Below are 15,983 nucleotides of genomic sequence, written 5' to 3'. Positions count from 1 at the left end.
ATTTGAAAGACCCGGTCTGGATGCTCTCGTTCGTTTGAACTCCATGCCCCTTCAGGTCATGGCCACTGAGATGGCTGCAGCCTTGGGAGATATTTAATTGGAGAAGACCCTTTTCAATCACGGTCACACATGTGTGCAGGGGCACACACACAGACAGAAACAGTCAGTGCAAGCAAGGTACCTGTGAAAAATTCCCCTCGGGGGTTACTGAAATCCTCCCTTCAGATGCTCTTGCATCTTCCACTGGGTGAAGGACAGGTGCGGTGGTGCCGGATTTCTTCGGCCCAACTGGCTCCCAGCACTGTGGGTGAGAGCGGGCTGTCCCCTGGTAGCAGTTAAACCAGGGTGCAGCCATAGGGCACAGCTGCTGTACGGCACGGGTGGACTGCGTTGGGGATAGGACTGCACTGAGGGCAGGGACAAGGAACAGGGAAAGGTCTTCTGTATGTTTTGCAAAGGGGTTCATTCCCTGGAGGGCCAGGGACAGAAAGACACCCATGGCCTGGGTGATGCTGGCCTGATGTCAGGCACTCACCAAAGCCACTCTGTCCCTGCCCTCCGGCAGGTGCACAGGGGAGAGAAAATTTAACCAAGAGTTCCTGGGTCAGGATAAGATGAGAAGAGATCCCTCACTAAACACCAAAATGGGCATCACAGACACAGCCTGGGCACAGGGAGGAATTTATTATCAACCAGATCAAATCAGGACAAGGAGAGAGGAAATAAATCTCTCCAACCCCTCCCCCCCACCCAACAAGAGTCACCCAGAATGGGCATAACCAGAGCTCTGCCTAACGGGGGTTACTGGAGACCATCCAGTGTGGCTCTTCCCATGGGGGATTGCTGTATTGCACTAAAGAGGGAGCTGGAGCAGTGCACAAAGCTCTTCCAGCACTTGGGGCACTCGCACAGCTTCCCTTACCAGTGCCTCCGTTGGTGTTGGGTCAAGTGAGAGCTCCTGGAGAAGCTCTTCCCACACTCAGGACACTCATAGGGCCTCTCCCCGGTGTGGATGCACAGGTGGAGTTGCAGTTAACACCGCTCCTGCAAGTGGGGCTGTGGTAGGGCCTCTCCTCTGTGTGAATCTGCTCATGTAAAGGAGATGCAAGTTAGTCCAAAACCTCTTCCCACACTCAGGACACTCATAGGGCCTCTCCCTGCTGTGGATCTTTTGATGATTGATGAGGTTGGAGCTCTGCCCAAAGCCCTTCCCACATTCCCCACACTCTTAGGGCCATTCCCTCTGTGTGGATCACCTGGTGGTGGATCAAGTCGAAGCTCCAAAGCTCCCTCTGAAGCCCTTCCCACATTCCAAGCACTGATGGAGGTTCTCCCCATCCTGAGGCTTCTCCACCAGCTCTGAGCTCTGTCTGGATCTCCCTCTGGCCGCCTTCCCGGCACATGGAGAGTCTTTCCTCCTCACAGCTCCTGGGGCTGGATTTGCAGCCTCTCCTTGTGTGGGATCTCCAGGGCTTTTCCTCGCCCTTTGTGGGAAGGGACCACAGGGAGAATGGGGCGGAGATGCCTTGGGAGGACACTTCTGTCTAATTGTTAATCAGATGTGGTCCGCTCCCCCATTTCTAGAAGGTTCTCTGTTCCTCATTTCCCCATTGGATTGTGTTGTAAGACCACCCTTTCCCCCAACCCCATTGATGTACCCCTTGTCACCCCACTTTGACTTCTCCTCTGATCCCTCTTCCTATTGCTTGTCTGTATCCTGGCCCCACCCACCTTCTTCCTGTTATAAATCCTGGCCCCACCCTTGTTCTGGGCTCTGCCACTAGCTCCCCTTTGGCTGTGGTCGTGTCCCTGCTCCTCTCCTCGCCTGGACCCTTCGATTCTCCTATAATAAACCAGCTGGACCCTCAGCAGTGTCTAGAGCCCTCCTTCTTCAACTGGTCGAGCACAAGATTATCCATCAGGGCCTGAGTGCAAGGTGGGCTGGGGAGCTGCTCCCTCAAACCTTGAGGAGTCTGCTCTGACCACACCTGCCCAGGAGCTCCCTCCCAGGGAGAAGATATCCCACACCCGTTAGATTCCCATGCTCTGCCCTGGAGCCACTCAAAACGGCCTCTTCCATGAGGTTCTGCCATGGGGATTTGTCCTCCCTGGTCTCTGTCTGCAGCTCAGTGCCTGGGATAAGGAAAGAAAAGGAGAGGAAGGAATGAAGAAGGAAGGACAGAATGAGGAGAGGAAGGAGGGTGGACAAGGAGAGGCTGGGATTTGCCTCCATGCCATAGGGATGGGGAAGAAGATCCACCCAATGCATCCCCAGCAGGACAGCTTCATCAGCAGGGTTGTCCTGCAGCCAGGGGTGATGCTAGGCTGGGAGATGGAACAGAGGAGAGGGGGAAAGGAGCAGTGACTTTCTCCTCACCTGCCTCAGTGCCCCATGCAATCTTCCTTTTCCTGGCAGCTGTCTCCTCCTTTTCCATCTGGACAAAGTTTGGGATTGACAAATCCTGGCTTGGGGGAAAAACAACGGGTGAGCACCTTGGTCCTTCTGATCAAGTCCAGCTCCAGAAGTCACCGCCCCATTCACTGTTGGTGGGCCCAGACCCTGCTCATCTCCAGCCTCCCCCACCCCTCCAGGCTGCTGGGATCCCCCAGCTCCGGGATTGCTCCTCCCTGCTCTCCCACTCCCAGTAAGCCCCAAAACTGATGTCACCCCCCTGCCCCTGCCGGTACCAGGCAATCACCATGTGGGTCCTCCAAGACCCCTCCAAGGGGCATTTGCGGCTCAGCTGATGGGTTCTGTGAGATCCAAACATCCCCTTCCTCGCAAAAAGCCCTCCTGGACACTCCCTGAGGGATGTGGGACAAGCTCGCTCACCTGCAGGATGTGGAGGGTGGATCGATGCTGCTGGGACCAGGGGGAGCTGTGGATTCAGAGGGTGGGTGGGGGAACCGCGTGGTTCTCCTGCTGCTCTTCCTCTTCCTGGTACTGTTCCTGTTCTTCCTTTCCCTCCTCCTTTCCTCCTCCTCATCCTCTCTTCCTCTTGCTCCCCCTCCCTGCCCACCCCAGACCCCCCTTTCCCCACAACATCTCTTCCACAGCCACAGCACCACCAGCTTTTGGGTGGAGGGAACCCCCATGAACCCCCCAGGGATGGGCAATGGGCTTGAGGACCCACCCAGTGGGGATCCATCCCGCCCCAGAGTTCCAGGGAAGCACTTCAGGGATCCCCATGGAACTGCCCTTTTTCTGTTCCATCCCCACCTTTTCCTCCCCTCTCCCATCATTCCTCCAAACTAAAGATCCCTTGCAACTCAGGTTTGGGGTCCCATGCCTCTCCCACTCTCTTTGAATCCGCTTTTCCCCTGTTCTTCTGCCCCTTTGCCATTGTCCCTCCAGCCCCATCCCTCACCCTCGTGCTTGGTTTTGGGGGATTCAGGCCCCTCTTGGCTCTGTCTGGGGGGTCACATTCCCCTTTTCCCTGAAATCTGGCAGCTCTTGGGTGCTTTTTCCTGAGAGGAATCCCTGAGTTTTGGGATTTTTGGGGTGCAGTTTTGGAGGGGGGACAGCTCTCTCTGGCTTTCCCCTTCCTGCTGTGGTCTCTCAGCTGCCCCTGACACCCTGGGGGTGCTGGGATTTCCCTCCTGGGGACAAGGACGTTCATCCCCTTCCAGGAGCCCAATGCCTGGCTGGGGCTCCAGGTCAGGGGGTCCTTGAGCAGCTGCCCCAGAACCTCCCCCAGGGTCTCCCAGCACAGCTGGAGCTGCTCAGCCTGGGCTCCCCAAAGGCCTCAGCAAGCCCCAAGTCCCTCCCAGGAACCCTCAAACCCCTCAAACCCAGCATCCCCCACATCCCCTGTAAGTTTCCCCCATGGCACCAGCCATGGCCATGTCTCCACATGTCACTGGCCATGTCCCACCATGTCCTCATCCATGGCTGTCTCCTCACCATGTTTCCATCCCTGTCATTGTCCCCAACATCCGCCTCTGTGCCCCTGTGCCCCCACGTCCCCATACTCCTCCATGTCCATGTGTCCCTATGTCACTCTCCATGTCTGTGTCCCACCATATCTGTGTCCACCATGACCACACCCATGTCTTAGTTCGATGTCTTTATTTTTACGCTTGTGTTGGATATTTTAAAGGGATGAAGAGAAATTAAAAGAAAATCAAGCTTAAAAGAAAAAGATTTCCATGTCCGTGCCTGTGAGAGTCTGTCCAAAATATCCTTCATTTTTGCCTCACAATTGTCATGAAGAAAAGACCACCGAAAAGTTAAAACTGTTGAGCCAGTGGGGAGGGGAAGTCATGCGATCATCAGCTTGTTTCCACAGGTGTTATTTGCATAACACACCACGCTGAACATGAAGAGGGCATTCTGCCCCTCCTGAACAATGGACTCTCCCTATCTCCTGGCCTGCCTGGCTTCAGCTCTGGGTGGTCTCCCACAGAAGACCCCTCTCATCTGTCCTCAGCCATTGTGACAGACAAGCAGAAATGCAAGCCTCTCCATCAAAGAACCAAGACTAGAAATCCCCGTGCAAGAAAACCCCCCTCGCACCTTCTTCCAGAGACTGGGACTGAACCCCCCCCAACTCGGGGGAGGTGTGCACAAAGGGGGGAAAAGCTGCCCAGAGTAAACGCACCTGCGAGCATTGGGCCATGGAAACAATGATTTTGCCTGTTGCTTGGCTAGGACTCTGTGTGCCCCCTTTTCTGTTCTTTCCCCCTCCCTGGAGACCTTTGTTTCGGCTCCCCTTCCCTCCAACGAAAAATCATATAATTGGAGCCCTGGTTTGCCGTGCTTTTCGAGATCTCCCCGGACGTGACTCAGTGAGCTTCAATGGCTGGACCCCAAAGGACAAAAGCGGCATCATGTCTCGGTAGCTATAACCCATCTTACCTCTTTTCCTCCCTCTTTCCTTATCTTCTCCCTTTTTTCCCCAGTTCCCCTTACCAACGCATTTCAGTTGTGGTTATTTCAATAAACCTGCATTTTGTTGATTTGTTACTGCAAATCCCCTGTGCCTTGTTGGTTATTTTTGCACCTAAAAATCATCGCGTTACCCATCCGCTGGGATGGATCGCAACAGTGCCGGCTGAGGTTCCACCTGCTTGGGTGGGAGAGAAGAACCTTTTTTGGTGGAGTTTCTACCCTACTGTCTCCAAAATTTTGGTCTTTTCCTCACTTTTTCATCATCTGCCTGTGGAAGACGCCCTTAGGCAACAGGAAATTAAAATCATGGAATCCCTGAAGTTAGAAAAGACCTCCAAGACCATCCAGAACTCCTTGATGCCACCAGAAGATAGGACTGAACACAAAAGATGTTCTGGGGTTGAAAGTCAGGAAATCTGCTCTCCCCAAGGAACTCCCATTGTTGGTCTACATCCTGATGGATGTTCTGCTCTCTGCATTCATCCAAGTGTCCAGAGGGAGCCAGGAAGATGTGGAGCCCCCCAGCCAGGTGTCATCCCAACACACATCACCAGGGCACTGCCTAACAGAGGTCACTGGGGATCATCCAACGTGGATCCTCCCATGGGGGATGGAGCTGGAGCAGTGCACAAAGCTCTTCCCACACTCAGGACACTCACAGGGCTTCCCTTAGTGACGCCTCCGTTGGTGTTTGGTCAAGGATGAGCTCAGGGAGAAGTTCTTCCCACACTCCCCACACTCTTAGGGCCTCTCCCTGGAGTGGATGCGCTGGTGGGAGACGAGGGCGAATTTGCGGTTGAAGCCCTTACCGCAGTCAGGGCAGCGGAAGGGCCTCTCGTCTGTGTGAATCCGCTCATGTCTGAGGAGAGTGGAGCTGATCTGAAACCTCTTCCCACACTCAGGACACTCATAGGGCTTCTCCCCGGTGTGGCTGCGCTGGTGTTTTCTCAGGTCTGAGCTCCACCCATAGCTCTTCCCACATTCCAAGCAGGTGTAGGGCCGTTCCCCCGTGTGGATCCTCTGGTGCTGGATCAGGTGGGATCTCTGGTTGAAGCTCTTCCCACATTCCCCACATTCATAGGGCTTTTCGCCAGTGTGGATCATCTGGTGCCGGATCAGGTCAGAGCTGTCTCTGAAGCTCTTCCAACAATCCCCACATTTGTAGGGTCGTACCCCAGTGTGGATCACCTGGTGCTGAATTAGGCCAGAGCTCTGTCTGAAGCTCTTCCCACACTCCCCACACTCAAAGGGCCGTTCCCCAGTGTGGATCCTTTGGTGCTGGATCAGGTTGGAGCTCTGGCTGAAAACCTTCCCACATTCCAAGCACTTGTGGGGCTTCTTCCTGCCATGAGGCTTCTCCACCAGCTCTGAGCTCGGGCTGCATCTCTGGCCATCTTCCTTGCTCAGGGGGGCTCTTTCCTCCTCGCAGCTCTCTGGGCTGGGTTTGTAGCCACTCCTTGTGCAGGATCTCCAGGGCTTTTCCTCGTCCTCCATCAGGCCAAGCCTTGGGAATAAAAAATCCTGGTTTGGGTTTAAAAAAAAAAAAAAAGAAAAAGAATAAGAGGGTGCCTTGTACTGGGAGTTCCTCCTTGCCCAACTTCATCTCAGGAACTAACTGGACATCTTGTGTCTGTAAGAACCTCCAAAACACCGAGATTCAGCACAAAAATTCTCCCAACACCAAGACACAGATCAAAAACTCCCCAAACATCATGATTTAGCAAAAACCTCCTCCAAAAGATAAAGATTCAGCCCCTGCAAAAAACCAAAGCACCAACATTTAGCCCAAGAAAGCTCAGAAACACCAAGATTCACCCCAGTGAAATTAATGGATCCTCCTCCCCAGATATCTGCTGCATATGAGGGGGCAATGCTCCTGGGGCTTGGGGTAGAGCCTGCAGATACAGGGAGAGATGGAACCTTGTGATGCTTCCTGTTTCTGCTCCTCCTCCTGTGTCTCCACTCTTCCTCACACTCGTCTTCCTCCTGCTATTCCCCCTTCTCCTGCACAATCCCACCTTCTCCTCCCTTGTGCATCGTTTGACCAGTTTGTTCCTCAACCCTGCTTCTCCTTCCCTTCTCCTCCTGCCCCAGGCCCAGCTCCCACTGCCGGCTCCCTCTTGCCCCCAAACCCACAGCATCCCACGGCAGGGGCAGGGATGGAGCTGGGGCAGGTCGGGCTGGGGCAGCGCTGGGCTCTCGGCCGCTCCCGCCCGCACTCGGTCCCCACTGCAGCCGCTCCCGCCAGGACAGTTAGGGGGGGCCCGGCCTTGGCGCTGCCCCACTCCCACCTCCCCAAATTCCCCTCAAGGGGGGCGCTGGGGCCGAGGTGGGGGCACAGGTGGGGAACGCTGGGAGCTGCAGGTCTGCCTGGCAACTGCTGAGTCATCATCAGCATGTGCCATGATTGGCTGAGCACTGCCTGAGGGGTGGAGCTGCAGCAAGGGGGGACACCCTGCTCCCGGGGGGATGTCCCACAAATGGGGGACCCCCATGAAAGGAAGAAGTGTAAAGTGTCTTTACAAACAGATGCTGTGAATCTGCTCAGAGACAGAGCCAGGAACTTGTACATAGGAAAGTGACAGGAGAAGCCACCAGTTTCAGAAAATGTTATTAATTAATGACAGACTGCTGCTTAGCCAAGGTCCTGCTAAATTCATGAACTTCGAGAAGAACGAAGACTTCACAGAGCCATAAATATCGTTTGCTATACGAAAGTGGGGAGCATATTAGGAAGGGGAAGTAGTAGGTGGATTGGGATGTCTGTAGCTCTCAAGTACTTCAGCCAATACGGAAAGAGAAAGGGAGATGTAGACAGGAAACTTAGGATGAACAGGAGGCTGTGTCCTCCAACAACTGGAGAGACCCCATAGGAAATGTCCCATGGCTTCTCCCATTTTTTTTGGAATGAAATTATTTTTACGGGAGTTCTCTGTATTCCATCTGAACAGAAACCTCTGGTGATGTCAATTTTTCCACACACCTTGGGACTCATCCAGAATTCCTTCCACTGTCGGGAGCAGTGGGCAGTGAGTGCAGCTGAAGGTGCCTCACCCAGTTTGGGTGATCGGCTCCCTTGGGGGGCAGCAGCACCGGGGATTGATTGGGTACCCGAGAGTGACCAGGAGACAGACGAGTGACACATCAGGGGCGGCTCTGAAGAGTCAGCAGGGAGAGAGCACTGAAAATCTCATCAGTGAGTGCACTGGGATCTTTGGGGAGTGAACATGGCAGGGCACCCATGCAGGGTAGAAAAGAGAAAGCCGGGAAGGGGGTCCTGTGCCAAAGGGATGATGATCCCAAACTATCTCTGAAGGGATCCATGCAAGAAGAGTGAGGGAGTTTCCACATTCTCCCGGAGGTAATTAAAGACATGGATACCCAGAGGGACAATAAGGGAAGTGGAGAAGGGATTTGGACAACACGGGATGGATGGTGTTGGTGTTCTGGGAAGAGACTGGGTGAAGGGGAGTGTGCAGCAATACGGTCAAGGCAAGAAGCAGCCAGAGGAATCTATGTGGTAAGAAAAAGAAAAGAGGAGGAAGAGAAAAATACCGAGGATTGGGATGTTTTTCAGCAGGGTCTTAACCTCAACATTTGCCAGCTGATCATTTGTATCCCTGGTTTCCAGGAGAGGAAAACAAGGCGGTCAGGGTTTCAGGGGGTTTCTCTGTGGGGGGCAGCGGCAGCACCGGGCGCAGAGCTGCGGCACCGGGAGCACGGGCTGGGGGCCTGTGGGGAGCTGCGGGGCCGGGCCGGGGCTGTGGGGCAGCCGGGGCTCAGCGCCGGGCGCTGCCTGACCCCACCAGCCCCGGGCAGGGCCGGCAGCGGCCCTCGGCCCCCAGGAGGCTGCGGGACGCCCCGGCCGCTGCCCGGCCCCGCGGAGCTGCCGGCCCTGCCCGCCGGGGGCGCCTTTGGACACTGCGGCAGGACAGGGAGCGGCTCTGGGATACGGGCTGGGGAGGGCACCCTGAGCACAGGGAAGAGGAGCAAGGAACACCTGGGAAAGGCGGATTGTACACGGAAAGATCAGGATTTTTCTTTTAAGGATTTTGTTTGGGTCACTGGAGATACGAAAGATTTTGCAGAAAGCTCAGCAGCTGCCAGAGGATGAGCACCCACAGGCACTGAGGGGGGCTGCAGGAGGGGCACAAGAAGGCCCTGCAGCACTTGGGCACAAAGGCACAGCAGGTGAATGCAAGAAGGGAGCAGCAAAAGGCCAAGCTGAAGGCAAAGGCCAGGGCACAGTTCCTACAGCCCCTGAGGGATCAACCCCAGGGCCCAAGGGGGCCCCAGCACCCAGGGCACGGCTCGGCCACAAGCACCTGGCAGAGGCATTGCCCTCCTCGGCAGGGGAGAGCCCACCCAAACAGCCCCTGGCAAGGAACCAGGGCTCCAGCTGCAGGGCACAAGGACACTGCAAGCACAGACAGCAGCACCCTCAGGACCAGCAAGTCCACCCCTTGATGGACATGGATTGGCAGGGCTGTCACAGCTCCCATCACACCAGGGACCCTCCACACTGAGAACATTCAGGCAGGGTCTGCATTGAGAGGAGGCCTCCCTTGATGGACACAGGAGCCTCTCAGTGCACTTTGAATCTTAGACCCAAGGGGGGAAAAATGCTAAAAATATGTTTAATTAGTGAGGAGATAAGTGGGAAAGAGCAGTGGTTTTATTCAACCACTGTTAGCTGATGTGGGAAATGGGCTTGAAATGCATGAATTTTTACTTGCTCCTAATTGCTATCATTATTTACTGGGAAGGGTTTTGATTCCTAAACTTGAAATGCAAATTAATTTTATAAAAGGTGATACAGAGGTCAGTTCTGTTGTACCTCTGTGTCATATATCTGTCTGGGCCTGCACTGCCACAGCTGCTGGGGAACACCACGGCACAATTCCACTCTGGGGCTCACTGACACCTACACTCTGGGCTGGCTGGAATAAGATTACACCATGAGAATGTTGTTTCTAATTAATGCTACTTTGATATTGTCAGTTAGGTTTGGGCCAGGGACGTGAGAATCAATTTTTATTCTTAGCAGAAGAAGTAGAAAAAGTCTTTATTGCTTTGGATTCTTTTTCTCGTGTGTTTGCGTGGCTGTTGGAGATTGCAAAATTTTGGTCTGGGTTTTCTGGTGTTTAGCTTCAGGCTGCATTTTGCAAAACTAGAAGAGCTTTAAAGGTGGCCCTTTAACTCATAAACAGTTAATAGAACACTCTTCAAAAATAACCCCCTAAAAATTAAAAATACCCCAAAACCTGGCTTTGAGGGGGGGGGGGGGGGCATGTGTGAGTACACCCTGGAAGAGAAGCTTCATTCCAGGCAGCCTCCAGAGGAGCTTTAGAAATGCAAATGAATGCTGCTGGGCAAAGTGTGGACAATGCACCTGGGTCCCTTGCCTGGGGCAGGAATTGGGCTGATTCCCTCTGCCCCTCACCCCAAGCTCTGCCTGCTTGCACTGATGGAATTTGCACAGCTCAAGGCAGAGCCCAGGGGGAGGATATCTGACCCTGCAACACAAACGGGTGAAGCTGAAAAGGGAAACAGCACATGGAGAATGTTGGGAAAACTTCACTATAAATAAATGGGGGGGGAATCATCCCTCTGCCCACTCCAACACGTGCTGTCACTGTCTGTGTTATATAGGGTGTATTAGAGCACTGAGATGTTCTAGCTATCACAAGTTCAGGGAAATCAGTTTGGAATCACAGTATCTGATGATTTAATTAGAGAAAAGTGGTCAATTGATGCAGTCTTGGCTCAAGGGAGCGCCCAAAAATGGGGAAAAGCTGAAAGACCACCAGAACAAATCCTACAACACCATGGACCAGCCCCTGGGAACCTGAACCAATTCATATCAGGAGCCACAGAACCCATTTCTCATTTCAATGGCATCATTAGATTACAAGCTATCCTCAGAATAACCAACCAGACAGCTCCAGCTCCTGACCTTCCTGCTGACCAATCCACTGAAATGAGGAACACAACACTTCACCATGGGATGGGATCAGATCATCTGTTAGCAGAAAAAGGAGGAGCTTGTGGAAAATTCAATGATTCAAACTGCTGTTGGCAAATAGATGACAAAGGAAAAGTGGTGAAACAGATAACAAAGGAAACAAGAAAGCTCATGCACCAATCCAAACGTGGAAAGGATGGGAATGTGTCCTAGTTTAAGAGGAAGTAAGTTTTCTGAGATATGCTCTAGTCAGCAATAAGTGTTCAGATTTTAAGATTAGCACCTAGTGTAGGCACTAGAGACATTAGACACGCCTCTGAGAACGCAGGGGTTAAAGCAAAGCACTCGCGGGGGGAGTTCTCTGGAATTCCAGCGAGGGAAGCAGGTCAGAGCTCCCGGCCCAGCTGCCCGCCGCTGGGCGGGGCAGGCGCAGCCAGGCGGTGCGAGGTAGGCCGGGCCTGGGACAGAGATGGGAGGTGAAGGGTCCCCAGCACAGAAGGGTGGGAGAAGCACCAGGAGGCATCGGGCAGCACCCCCACCCAGAGACAGAGCGAGCCTGTGCCGCCTTGAAATTTGATATCAAGTGCTGGCAGCACAGCCCGGCCGGCAGAGAAGGAGGGGGGGGTTGCAGCCAGAGGGGGTCCGGCCGCTTGTGGGAGCTTTTAACCCTTTCTCAGACAATGAAAACTTTGCAGAACATTAACCTTTCCTAGAAGAGAGATAGAGATGAAATGGAAGAAAGAAGTGTGCAAGTGTGAAAGTGAAGAATCTTAAGTGAGAAGAGACGATAAAGTAGCTTAGCCAGACTCTTCTGGTTATAGCCATGGACAGAACCATGTTCCTTGTGACACCGAAACTGCATCCAGAGGGAGGAAATGGCTCAGACCCAAGAAAGTTCAGTGTTAGTACCCCTCAGCACCAAGGAGGGAAATTTGAAGAAGACAAGTGTCCCAAAGGTGAGACTGTGCTCTGTTTGGAACGGGACAAAGCATCCTTAAAAAGACAACCCTAGGAGCAGCTCTAGTCCATGTTCAGTAGTGAGAGCACTAGACATAAAGGGAAGAGGTCATGACAGCAGATTTACTCTGGGCGGTGCCACGAGTGACCAGAAACACACGCAGTTTCAATGGTGTTTCCAGAAGAAGCCTGAAGCACGAGAAAGACTCCTCTCCTCTTGATGAATTGAGAATTGATTATCTAAAGACTAGTGATAGACTGAGAGTTGAAATTTGAGAAATAGATGTATTAGAATTTAGTAGAGAGAGGAGGAAATGTTTTTACAAAGTTTTCATTTTCCCTGCGTATTTCTTGTTATTTAGAGTTGTAGTTTAGTTAATAAAGTTTTCTTTTCTTTATTCTAAGTAAAAGCCTGTTTCGCTTATTCCTGGTCACATCTCACAGCAGACACCAGAGAGAAACTAATTCATAGGAGCACTACCATTGTGCCAGCCTCTAACCATAACAGAATGGGACACGGTTTCGTGGCTCCCTGGCAGACCATGGGTTATACAAATGCTGTTTCTCCTCTCATGTGCTACAGCAACTTTCATCTTTTTACCATGCTCCACACCTTGAGGGTGCAGCTCATTCAGCAGCGGAGCGAGGGGATGCAGGTGGCAGCCAGGCCTCCTGATCCAGAAACAGCTACAGACGGACAGGGAATGAGGACACTGAGAATAATCCCAAAACGAAAGAAGACCCAGGAAGAAAAAACAGAGTCAATGAGTGAATCTGCCTGGAGATAGGGTCAGGGATTTGTACATAAGGAAGTAATGGGAGAAGCCATCAGTTTTAGAAAATATTAGAAATTGACACAGAAAGTTCCTCAAAGTCCCGCTGAATTCCTGAACTTGCAGAAGAACAAAGACTTAACAGAGCAGTGAATATCGGCTGTTATACAAAAGTGGGGGTGCACATTAACACGGACATGCAGTTGGAGGATCGGGAGGTCTGAACCTTCCAAGCACCTCAGCCAGGGGGCAAAGGGAGCGGGAGATGAGGCCGCGAAAATGAGGATAAAAAGGAGGCTGCGAACTACAACAATGGCAGAGAGCGCACGGCAAATGCCCCACGGCCTCTCCCTCTGCTCAGCAATAAAGTCACTTTTACAGGACTCCTCTGTCTCTCTGGGCACAGAAACATCCGGCCACGGGAATTCCCCGCACAGCCCCGGGCACGGGGCAGTCCCCTCTGTCCCAGCCACAGGAACCGGGCCGAGCCAGCGCTGCTCCGCCAGCGGCTCCTGCCGAGGCAGCGGCCGCAAGGAGACCGCGGGCAGGGGATGCCCGAGAGAGGCCCCGAGCCCCTGGGAAGCCCCTGCAGAGCCATGGAAGCGGCTCCTGGCGGCACCTGTGAGCCCGGGGCGATCCCCGCTGGAGCAGCCCGTTCCCGAGGGATGTGTCCCGTGGGAGGGACCCCAGGCCGGAGCAGGACGAGGATTCCTGTCCCTGAGGGGAGGCTGTGACAGGACCGGGCTGTGACCCCCATCCCCTGCGCCTCTGGCTGGGGAGAAGCGAGGGAATGCGGGACAGAGTTAAGCCCGGGAAGGAGAGAGAAGTGGGGCCAGGATATTTTCGTAGGAATTATTTCAGTTCTCATTCTCTTGCCCTGCCATGTTTGATCATAAATTCAATTAATCTCCCCAAGCCAAGTGTGAGAGGAATGATGGATTTTGTCCTTTTAAACAGGCTGTGGGTCTGCTGGTAGATCAAACCAGCACTGAGAGATCAAAGAAACAATGGAAAAGATTCCACTGATTGATGAATGGGAAAAGATAGTTGCTTTTACAAACAAACTTTAGGTTTGCTGATAAATGAAACTGAACACTGAAAGATGAAAGAAACAAAGAGGGAAAACCCTAAATTCCATAAGAATTAAAAATTAAAAGGGAGGTTGTACATCAGAGGGAAATCTTAAGTATCGGGAATAGCGGGAAATTTGAACCTCTCAAGTACCTCAGCCAATGGGGAAAGAGAGAAGGGAAATGCGGCCGGGAAACTGGGATTAAAAGGGAGGCTGCGTCCTCCAAAAATTGGAGAGACCCCAGGGCAATGCCCCACGGCCTCTCTCTTTATTCGAATAAAGTAAAAGGATTCCTCTGTCTCCTTTTTGGACATAAACCTCTGAGGTTTGTGGATTAATTCTCCTGACAAGTGCGTTGTGCCCGTCACCAGTGATTGAACTGTCCCACCCTCACCCAGACCCTCGAGCCTTTCCTTACGCGCTCTGTTTCCTGCCCAGGGGGAGGAGGGAAGTGACAGAGAGGTTTTGGCCTCTCTCCAGCATCCCCTGCTCCGGCCTGGGCTCCTGCCGGGGCTGCAGGTGGGTCCCGGCTCCGTCCCGCACTCACCCCAGCTCCCAGCGCCCTCAGGTCCCGGTCACGCCGAGCTCCCGGCGGTTCGGGGCAGCACCAGCGGCTCCTTGGCCTCCTGCCCGGGCCGGGCCCAGCGCCGAGGCCGCTCCTCAGCCGCGGCTGCCGGGAAATGCCGGAGAGCGGGGAAAGGGAGGCGGGGCCGTGCCGTGTGCAGAGCCCGTGCCGTGTGCAGAGCCCGCCCCTCGCTGCGACTATCTGATTCTGCCGTCACTCTTCGTGCTCGCGCGGTGATTGGTGAGAGCGGGGCCAAGCACGGCCTCCGGTGCCGCCCCGAGGGCGGCCCTGGCTCGGCGGAGCCGCCATTACCGGATCGTCCGTGCGGGCCCGGGAGCGGCAGCAGCGGCCGGTGCCCGGTGAGGCGGCGACGGAGCTCGGAGGCGGCCCCAGCGCAGCCTCTGGGCACGGGGCAGCCCCCTCTGTCCCAGCCACAGGAACCGGGCCGAGCCAGCGCTGCTCCGGCAGCGGCTCCTGCCGAGGCAGCGGCCGCAAGGAGACCGGGGGCAGCCGCTCCCGCAGCGCCCTCACGCCAGCGGCAACACGGGCCGGACACGGCACAACGAACCCGCCCGAGCCCCCTGCCGCCCCCGAGGCCCGCAGCCAGCCCCGAGCCCCCGCACAACCCAGCGCGGCTCCCACCTGCGCTGCGGCCGCCCCCGAGCTCCGCCGCCGCCTCACCTGTGGGGTCCCGGTCACTCCCAGTATGTTCCAAATCACTCACAGTAGGATCCCAGTTGCCCCCAACACGGTCCCAGTGGCTCCCAGTCATGCCCTGTATGGTTCGTTTCACTCTCAGTCCCTCTCAGTAAGAGCCCCGTGTGGCCCCAGTCACACCTTACACGATGCCATTTACCCCTGCTGTGGTCCCAGTTGCTCCCAGTATAAGTCCAGTCACCTCCAGTATGATCCCAGTTACTCCCAGTACTATGCCAGTCACTCCAAGTGTCACCCCATCAGTCCCAGTATAATCCCAGTATGACCCCAGCATGGGCCAGCTACTCCCAGTATGATCCCAGTTGGTCCCTGCATTATTCCAGTTTCTCCTCTTCACCCCTACTACAGATCTGATCACTCCCAGTATGATTGCAGTCAGTCCCAGGATGATCCAAACCATTCCCAGTCCCTCCCAGTATATCTCAATTGCCCCCTGCATGCTCTGAGTTGTTCCCAGTCGCCCTCAGTGTAGTCCCAGTATATCCCAGTATGATCCCTGGTGCCTCAGTTCTGCTTCCAGTGGGTTCTTTTCCCAATCTGTCCCAGTCCATCTCAGTCCCTCCCCAGCAGCTGCTGCCATTTCACAGATCCTGCCTCCCCCCCCCCCCCCCCCCCAATTCCCGGGCACTGGGACCCCCCTGCATCCCCTTATCCTGCACCAACACCCCCTGCACCTTCTTACCCTGCACCAACACCCCCCTGCACCCCCTTATCCTGCACCAACACCCCCCTGCACCCCCCTTTCCCGGGTATCCTCCTCTCCCGGCCCCTGGATCCCCCGTTTCCGTGACCCCGGGGACCCCCGGGCCCCCATTCCCGGCCAGCCCGGGGCACCTCAGCCCCAGCCTCCCTTTGCTGGGAAACCCGGCCCTCTGCGGCCGCTCTGGGATTTGTGATTCCCCCAAAGGAAAGGGAGAGAACAGCAGAGGGAGAGAGAGAAGGAGATTGGGAATCAGGGGTCGGGTCCCAGCGCCCAGCCCTGCTCCGCCGGGGCTGGGATCCGCACCCGCAGGAAAAATTGGCTCCGCTGCTCGCGGTGCTTG

The 15,983-nt window shown here is 54.7% G+C and overlaps 1 pseudogene; it reads right to left on the bottom strand.

Annotated features, from left to right (window-relative positions):
* Positions 1-4,087: 4,087 nt before the first annotated feature.
* LOC128945509 (zinc finger protein 501-like) lies at positions 4,088-14,323 on the bottom strand (annotated as a pseudogene).
* Between the last annotated feature and the right edge of the window lie 1,660 nt (positions 14,324-15,983).

Source organism: Melozone crissalis, unplaced genomic scaffold (assembly GCF_028551555.1).
Source record: "Melozone crissalis strain CALT ecotype California unplaced genomic scaffold, PUWL_Pcris_2 ptg000066l_1, whole genome shotgun sequence".
Lineage (NCBI taxonomy): Eukaryota > Metazoa > Chordata > Aves > Passeriformes > Passerellidae > Melozone > Melozone crissalis.
The sequence above is the reverse complement of the archived record's forward strand: the minus strand, read 5'-3'. Positions and strand labels throughout refer to the sequence as shown.